Raw genomic sequence first — 9,853 nt, forward strand, 5'->3', positions numbered from 1 at the left:
GGAGAAGGGTGCTAGGTGCCCAAAGAGGCTTCAAAGGGGCATTACCCTGGTGTGATCTCCATGTTCCAGTGGCTATACCTTAGGAACCTGAGTTAGCAGCATAATGACAGTGGATCAATCTCTCCCTCTCTCCGACCCCCGGATGGACATCCACTAACAAGCTCTAATGTATAAACCAGGAAGTTCATCTATTAACTTCTAACTGGGTCTTGGATCTTCCGGTAAGTATATTTTTTTAATCTATAGGCAGATATACACAGAAAGACAAATTACTCTCAAAAGTCTGCTGCACATAAACATAGACTCAGTACAAGGGGAGTTAGTGTTTCAAGTGTTTCATAGCTTTATCTTGGATACAGCCCCATGTACATGTCTTAGTAAGGAACAAAGCAGATTAAATCCTTCTCATTTCTTTATCTAAACTTGATCTAATAGCTTTTCTAGTTCTGACATTTTATACTTAATTTCACTTGATTTCCATTGTCTTCTGGTGCAAATGGAAGCATAACAGGAACTCAAAAGGGTCAGACAAACCACAAGAGTAGAGAACTGTGTCTCAAGATACATGAGGAAGAAGAAAGAGTGCCCTTAACTACTTTGCCTGACTTGGGATCTCCAGACACAGATAAATTATACCATAATGTGCAAGAAACACAGATACTGTTAGGAATCCTCTGAGACATTTGGAGACATTACAGAGATGAGAAGAGGTGCTTGTAGCCTAAAAACAAACAAATGTTCTGATTTTCTAAATAAAGACATAATCTGATCCAGAAAGGACAGGAAAGTAAGTCTCAGGAGAATCTCTGATATAGTTTAGGTAGATCACTGAGCACAGAAAAGAATGCAGTGATCTTCAGGAAGAGCATGAGTTCAGTACAAACACCTCAGCCATACCAGTTCGCCATTTACTATTTACTTTTCAGACATGTTTATTTATTAGTTTGTCAGATTTAAGATTTGAGCCCATATTTAAATAATAAAATAAACTTGATGATGTTTTCTTTCTTTGTTGCAAATCAGTTAATATAGCAGTAATATTTGTGGATCAGAAGTCTGGGTTAAATCCTTTAGTGAGTCCATCCCAACCAGGTGCCATATGTGCCACTCTGCCTTCTGTAATAGAATTGGAAGGCAACATTTCAGTTCCAGTGAAACTATATTACCTTTATTTGGAATATCTCTAAATTCCTCTTTCAGAATTTTCTTCTGAAGTTTACTTTTATTTTCACAGGTAGAAAGTCACTGCCCTTTGGAGAATATATTTTTACCTTTTCCGGAAACAGTTCTATCAGAAACAAAAAGAGATAAACTTTGATCACCTAGTCAATTGAAGGATGGGATAGAGGGAAAGAGGAATGCAAAGATTAAGGTATACATATAAACCAAAAAAAAAAAAATTAAAAAAAACCAATTTAGTGTGGGTCTTGTAAATTGGCCCTGAAAGCAATCTCTAAAGAGGAATTTTTTAATAGGGAAAAACGTCCTTAATACTTTTCAAATTCTTAAAGATTATCTTGCTTTCAAGTGTTTAAAAATGTAAGTTTAAAATGATAAGGCAGATTGAACACAGAAATACATACAGACTTTTCTATACCTTCCTTTCTTCTGATCTAGCAATGTAATCCAAGCATTATAAGTAACTTTTAGTTGCAGAACATATTTCATTTCATTTCAAATGCATTTTTTATGTATGATTTTTTAAATCAGGATATTAGATTTTATCTTCTAATGTTCTGATAGGCTATAAATCATAGCTCCTTTATTTAAACTTAAACAGAATTTTTAAAACATATGAGAACAAAGATTTAGGTAGTTTTAAGTTTGTATTTTTTGTTAAATTATTTTGAAAGCAGAATTCAAACTTTGAATGCAAAAATATTGTTGCTGATAGGTTCACATCATATTCAAGTGTTATGTTATACGTGACTTTAACAGAATTTTAAGTTAGGAGATGAGCAGTAATGTTAGAAAGTTAACATCTGTAACATTACTTTTCCAATATACCTCATCCATGCAAATGTCTCCTAGGAACATTTCAAATAATCTTCACCAAAAGTTAATTAAATAAGAAATGAGGCCAGTTGTGGTGGCTCACGCCTGTAACCCCAGCACTTTGGGAGGCCGAGGCGGGTGGATCACGAGGTCAGGATATCGAGACCATCCTGGCTAACACGGTGAAACGCCGTCTCTACTAAAAATACAAAAAAAATTAGCTGGGCGTGGTGGCAGGCACCTGTAGTCCCATCTACTCGGGAGGCTGAGGCAGGAGAATGGCGTGAACCTGGGAGGCTGAGCTTGCAGTGAGCCAAGATCGCGCCACTGTACTCCAGCCTGGGCAACAGAGTGAGACTCTGTCTCAAAAAAAAATAAATAAATAAAAATAAGAAATGATATTTATCTATTTATAATTAATCTTTTACCTGATTTACAAAACTACATATAATTCAACAACATTTTATAAAATCAAGGGAGGGATTAAAAATAAAGTGAATGTGGGAAAAATTAGCCAGGGCTGATGCAGGGATTCACATTCATGCTTTGAAGTCCTATGTACTTGGTTAAATTTAGCTTAGGCTTTCTAACAGTCATTGCAAAGAAGGAAACAATCAGTTCCATTATTCACAAGTTTTTTAAAAAGTGCTATTTAGAGGGGTACAGCACTCTAGGTTCTTGAAGCCTGAGTCTTGAGGAGCTCAATCATCTGCTAGCCAAAAATACTTCCTGGTGGTAAACTGGTTGAAAGCTGAATTAAGAACTGTATTTTGTCAGGAGGGCCTAAAATATGTCATTCCTCTGCTCTAAAACCTTCAGCGACTCTCCACTGCCTATACGTTAACTATACATTTCTTGATCTGATATTTGAAGCCATCCTCAAAACCAAGTCAAGGTGAGCTCCCTGAAGGCAGATAGCATTTCTTATTCAATATCGTATTTCTAGCATTGTCACAGGTCCAGTGACAGTGTAGGTGTCAACAGATGCTCAGAAACAACTCTTACATACAGGGACTCTCAATCAACCAAGAAAATTAGCAGAAACCTCTCCAGTCCTCTTTTCTCTACCTGTAAGGCCTTCCCCTGCCAGCCCTGCCAGTTAAATGCTGGCCAATTTCTTCAAAATCAATACTAATATCTTCATCACCAATAATAGCTACAGTAACATCACTTTGTATTTCTATTGTGTTCTACAGCTCACAAGTACAGACACAAAAAAATCCAATTCTATTCTCATAATCAGCCTTGCTTTGTAGTCAGGGCAGGGATCATGGTCCCAGCTCCACAATGCAGAAACTACAGCTTGTACAAGATCACATCCTTATTAAATGGCAGATGCCATTGCCTCCTGACTTCCACAACAGGTTGTGGTCTCTTTCTCTTCTTCAAACTCTTGTGGCATTCAGTTTGGCATCTCTTATCAAAATAATTCCATTCATTTTATATAGTCCTTTATAGTTTATAAAAAAATGGTTTCTCATCCAAAATTCCTATTTTTTTCATTTTTACAACTTCATTCTGAAAAAAATTAATCCTCTCCTTACTATGAGGACCCTGCTGCTTTCTCCGCTCTCTCTAAAAATATAAAAAGTGAAAGCTACTCAGTAGATTTCACCACCATCACTGCATTCATTTTATCATCTGCCAAGAACAATAGAAACTAACATTTTTAAGGTTCCTACTCTCTGGAAGGTTCTGGGATAATTTTAAAATAGCTAATACTGCTTTATTTTACTTATTTGCTCTTAGACTGTTAAATTTCACACACACACACACGCACGCATGCACACACACACACCCTGAAACAGCCCTAATCTGAAAATAAAGTATGTACTCTCCTTCTGTATGTACACTTTGACTAATGGGGAAAGAGAAGAGGAGTAGGTGACGAAAAGGAACTTAAATCCTTTCTGAAACTCCGCTACAGGGACTGATTTAAGAACCAAGTCTAGCTGGAGTCCATCAGAGGGATCCAGAATGTGTTGACAAGAGCTGCCAGTTAGGGGAATTTCTGGTGAAGACATCCTCAGGTAGGAAAAGACTCCAGCAGAGAGATTTTGATGAGGAGACTCTTCATCCTTCACCTTGGATCTGAGTGACAGCTCCAAGCCAGAAGAAGGCTGCAGAACAGAACCAAAGTGGAAGCCACCACCAGAAGTCTTTTGGGTTTGAGGACTGGTAAGTCCCTGTGCTAAGATGCAGCACTACACAACTCCAGGGGGCAGTCTTCACATGGCCCATACTGTGCACATGGCCTTGGAGTTATGCAACATGGGGTCCTCCTCATGGTACCTGGCCCTGTCCTCCCGTACCACTGACTGCATGTCACAGGGGACATCCATGTCAAGACCCTCAAGGGAACTGGGAACTTTCAAGCTTTCATTACTCATTTAATGACTTGGTGATTGGCATTTTGATTTCAGTTCACTTTATGGCTTCCTTGAATAAGATTTTAAAGATGTCTATGATGGGGAGCACCGGGATTCTCTAGATATGCTAAGCAGGAACTCAAAGGTGAGTATCATGCCAATTGTGTGATTCCTCCCATAGCATAACTCAGGATCCTGATGGCAAAGATTTCTCTGGAAAAAAGGTCAACTTCATCCAGACTGTGTGGCCTCCATTTTTTTAGTTATGTTTTTCTGTGAAAAGCATTACCTTTTGAGAAAAGCAAATTAGAAATTATTCTAATTTATATATGGGGCCCAGCAACAATTTTCTATCCACCCTTCAGGTCTGTAGTTCCCAAAACTGACTGTACTTTAGAATTGCTTACAGAAAATATATTGATACCTGGTTTCTACTCCAGGACAAGTCAGTCAAGATCTCTGAAGTTGGGGCCCAGGCAAGTAAATCTTTTTTTTTTTTTTTTTTTTTTTTTGAGACGAAGTCTCACACTGTCACCGGGCTGGAGTGCAATGGTGCAATCTCAGCTCACTGCAACCTCCGCCTCCCAGGTTCAAGCGATTCTCCTGCCTGAGCCTCTGGAGTAGCTGGGATTACAGGTGCCCGCCAGCATGCCCAGCTAATTTTTTGTATTTTAAGTAGAGATGGGATTTCACTATGTTGGCCAGGCTGGTCTCAAACTTCTGACCTCGTGATCCTCCTGCCTCAGCCTCCCAAAGTGCTGGGAGCAACTACCTCTTTTAAAAAGTGTCTAAGTGATTCATTGTGCTGTCAGGGTGGTGAACCTGTGCCTTGGGTAGTTTTTTAATTCTTCCTCTAATCTCAGTCTCAGTGATAAATTGAGCTTCAGAAGGTTTGCTTAGCTGGAGAAACTCAGTTATGAAACTGGAGAGGACACAAATGAGATCACAAAGGCAATGAGACGAACAAGTCATTTAAAACAAATATTTATCAAGTGCCACATTCCCGGTCATGTACCAGGTGCTGGGAACACAAAATAATTATGACAAAGTCCCTGCCCTCAAAAAGTTTCTGCTTGAGCTGGAAAGACAGGTATGTGAATTACAATAACACAGAGCAAAATTAAATCAAGCTATTATGGGAGCACAGGCTGGGGAAATAAGGGAAGGTTTTGGAGGAGAAAATACATTTGAGGTAGGTCTTCAAGGAGGGATAAAGTTCTGATGAATGGAAAAGAGGCAGAAGGCATTCGAAAGAGGTACAGCTTGAGCAAAGGCATAGAGGCAAGAAAGTGGATGGGATTTTGAGGAATTATAGGAACCTGGTTCAGAAAATAGTAGCCTATGAGGCTGGAGGTTTTTATTGTTTAATTATTGCTTTTAAAATTTTCTGTAGAGATGGGTCTCATGTCACCCAGGCTGGTCTCAAACTCCTGCCTCAGCTTTCCAAAGTGCTTGGGTTACAGACGTGAGCCACTGCACCTGGTGAGGCTGGAGATTGAAATTTAAATGTGAAGCCAGGCACATTGGTGCTATGATTGCACCTGTGAATAGCCACTGTACTCCAGCCTGGACAATATAGCGAGACCCTGTCTCTTAAAATGTTTTTGAAATTAAAAAAAAAAATTGGTGGAAGGCCTCAGAAGCCCCCATAAGTAATCTGTAGGTGTTATGAGTTTGTGAGTCTATATCTATATGGTATGTGTCTTAGATGAAGAGAACACAACAAAGATTAAAAACCAAATCATGCCATGATAAGATCTGAAACAAATAGAAACATGATCAATATGAACTTTGATAAATACATCTGAGGTAGTTACTCATCCTGTTTTCGGGCAGCCTTCTCTGTTTTTATGCTTTAGCACTTGTAGGTGCTAACCATGAGGCAGAAAGCTGCGCAGACAAGTCACTTAAATTATTCATCCTAAATCAAGTTGTGTTTAAGAGTCTCCTCTTGTTACTCCCACTACTCTGAGGGAGCTGGACACACCACTGTTGCATTTTTTTTTTCTGTGCCTTTTACATATGTTCTCTCTGTTGAGAATGCCATTTCTTCCTTCTGTGATAATGCCCATGTACTGACTAAACTCTTAAGTTGCCAGTTCTGTGTGCCTTTCTATAGCATTTTTGTAGGGACAGCTAATCTAACAGTTATTAATTATACTGTATTTAGTAACATGTCTGTCTTCCCCGCCAGACTGTGAACCCCTGGAAGACAGAAACAGGATCTTTTTAAACTTTCAATTACCAGGACTCAGCACAGTGGCTGACATGCTGGTGTTGCAGACTGAGTGAATGAATGAGAAAGCACTTACCAGATGTTGGAAATATTTAAACTTATCAATTATGTCCTTTAATGTTTAGGTACTGGGATTTAGGAAAATTTTTTCCATATTTAAAACCATTTGCTCAGGTTCAAAACACTTCTCTTCTGAAGTGTGCACTTATATAAGCAAAATGACAGCTGCTGAACCTATCAATTTATTTCCATGAAACAAGCAACATTTCTGTCTTTAGTACTAATCTGCCAAGGAAATATTAAAGTTAATGTATCTTTGGCTAGAAATATAAATATTACTCAAAAAGCTCCTGAAAACAACTGAAGCCTACAAAAGGGGAAAAAAATCCCCTAAGGGATATGACAATAGAATTTCGGGATTCCTGGGATAAGAGGAGAGAGGGTGGTGCTCTTTGTGAATTTTGATGATTTCCAGTTCCTTAAATGTATTCCACTACTTGGGGGGTTAAAAGGTTTACTGGTGAGAGTGTCAGTTGTCAAAGGACTAAGGATAGATTCTACAATCCTGTAAAAGAGAGCTCCAACAGCTTCTCCAACAGGAATCTTGAAATATTTGTTATCTCAGTAATAATTTTGCCCTATTGTTATACTTCCTTGGTTCTTTAACAGTCCTGTTACCTCTGGAAGAAATAACACGTTTAAGGAAATTAATTTTTGCACAGTTGCTCCCGAACTCTATCTGTAAGGCACCTTGTCTATTACTCCGTGCATTTGTATTGGTTTTTGCCTCATGTATTTTGATGCTCTGTTGTTAGATGTGTACACATTAAGGATTGTTTTGTCCTCTTGGAGAATTGAACCATTTATCATTAGGTAATGTGCTCTTGCTCATCCCTGATAATTTTCCTTGTTCTGAAGTCTGCATTGACTGCAATTAATAGAGCGACTCCAGCTTTCTTTTGAATAGTGTTAGCATATATTAGGGGTTGAATTGTATCCCCTCCCCCAAATTTCTATTGTTGAAGTTCTAACTCCCAATACCTCAGAAAGTGACTTTTATATTTGGACACAGGGTCTTTAAACAAGTTAAAATTAAAATAAGCTCGTAAGAATGGGCCCTAATCCGCTATGATTAGTGTCCTTATATGAAGAGGAAATTTGGACACAGACACTAATAGAGGGAAGTCTATATTCCTCTCAAGAGGGAGAAGATAAATCTACAAGCCAAGGAGAGAGGCTAAGAACAGATCCTCCTCTCATGATCTTCAGAAAAAAATAATTCTGCCAACACCTTGATCTCAGACTTCTAACTTCCAGATTGTGAGAACATAAATTTCCCTTGTTTAAGCCACCAATTTCTAGAACTTTGTTATGGAAGACCTAGCTAATGAATACAGCATGGTATCTCTTCCTCCATTCCATTACTTTTAACCTACTTGTGTCCTTATAGAGTGAGTTTCTTGTAGACAACATATGAATCTTGTTTTTTATTGACTGACAGTCACACTCACAAAAAATTGACATATTTGGACAATTCACACTTAAAGTGGCTATTGACATATTTGGTTTAATATCTACATGTTCCTAATGTTTTCTACTCATTGCATTTGTTTTTTTGTTTATTTTTGCTCCCCCTTCTTTTCTATCTTCTTTGGCATATCAATTACATTTCTTTTTGAATTTTTTTAAGTAGTTGTCCTAGAGTTTCCAATATACATTCACAACTGATCTAAGTCCACTTTCAAGTAACACAATGCCACTCTAGAGATAGTGCAGTTACCTTATTCCCAATTCCTCATTCCCATCCCTTAAAGCATTTATGCCATTCATTTGACTTACCCATAAGGTATCATCACCCAATATATTGTTATTGTTATTACTTTAAACAGAGAGCTGAAAGGTTTAAAGCACTAGAGGGACAACAGGACACATACCAAATTACTGTACTAAAATGTAGACTGATGGGTCAAAAAAACACAGAAAGTCTGCATTATAAGGTAGTCATTTGGAGGAAGGAGGCATTAAATCTAGAAATTTTAGAAATATTAGGAGAGGCCGTATTTGGTAAGAATATGAAAAGATGAGTAGGATTTGGACTTGCATAGAGGGGAGAGCAATTGGTAGAGAATATCCCAGGTGGAAGGCATGGGATAGGATTGGGGAAAGGATTGGGATTAAAAAACACTGAGAATTTCAAGTTGGTTAGAACTTAAGATGTGTGATGGAGAGTAATTAGAAATAAAGTTAGAAAATAAGGTTGGGCTCATGTGGAATTTCTATTAACTTTCATGTTTGTACATCTATCATGTGATATTAATTGACATTAATAATAATAATAATAACTAAGGTACTACAAAATCCAAAGTGCCTTGTAAACTGCTAAGGTAAAAAATAACATTTAATATAATTTTAATGCTGTTTGTTTACAGTGTTCTCATTGTAAGTATAGTGTACAGTTTCATTTTTGAGGAGGAGTTAGGATGGTAAGGGATGTGAATAAGAGGAATTAAAGTCAGTGAACAAAGCAAAAATTACATAGTCAAAATTACCCTTGAAAATTCTTTAAATTGCCCAAAAGGTTCATTAAGCATGACTTTATAAATACTATTTTATGCAATAATTCTTAGGCATACTAAGTTGTGAGAAAAACTAAACTAGCTAATCTAAAGAACAAAAAGGGAAGAGGGAAAAGGGGAATGAAATTTATAAGCAGATGTCTGGGCATTTAAGCCACTACATACATAAAATGATTATCAAATTCCTCTGTAGTGAATGGGAAAGTGTTTACTCATTTGGGTTTGCTATAAAGCCTCTTTAACCTTACTATATATATGAACAGACTGTTTGGTGATGGTGTGTGTGGTGGCAGAGGACAATAAAGCAGACAGTGGTGAGGTTTAAGTACTAAAGTCAGTGGATTCATTATATATATATGTTTAAATTGATATCATAAGATAGTAGAAACATGGGTTTTTGTGTCTACAATAGTTAGAATTATCTAGATTGAAAGTAGAAGTTCATTTGAGCTAGTTAAAACAATTAAAGAAAAATGAGGGATAGATTGGGGGGAGGTGGAGTCAGATGGCTGAATAAGACACCTTCAATGAACATCTACCCTCCAGGAATAGCAAATTGAAAAACTCATTCCTGATTTGGCACTCTCTTTGTCTGTTACTGGTGTATAAGAATGCTTGTGATTTTTGCACATTAATTTTGTATCCTGAGACTTTGCTGAAGTTGCTTATCAGCTTAA

At 37.5% G+C, this 9,853-nt stretch overlaps 1 long non-coding RNA gene across 1 annotated transcript in view; it reads right to left on the reverse strand.

The window, feature by feature from the left end:
* Positions 1–914: 914 nt before the first annotated feature.
* LOC105528463 overlaps positions 915–9,853 on the reverse strand; it is an 11,000-nt gene continuing 2,061 nt past the window's right edge. The window contains exon 2 of the long non-coding RNA XR_001004359.1: positions 915–1,288. This is a non-coding gene — a long non-coding RNA (uncharacterized LOC105528463). The remainder of the gene's footprint in view (positions 1,289–9,853) is intronic.

This window comes from Mandrillus leucophaeus, unplaced genomic scaffold (assembly GCF_000951045.1).
Source record: "Mandrillus leucophaeus isolate KB7577 unplaced genomic scaffold, Mleu.le_1.0 Scaffold1181, whole genome shotgun sequence".
Taxonomy (NCBI): Eukaryota; Metazoa; Chordata; class Mammalia; order Primates; family Cercopithecidae; genus Mandrillus; species Mandrillus leucophaeus.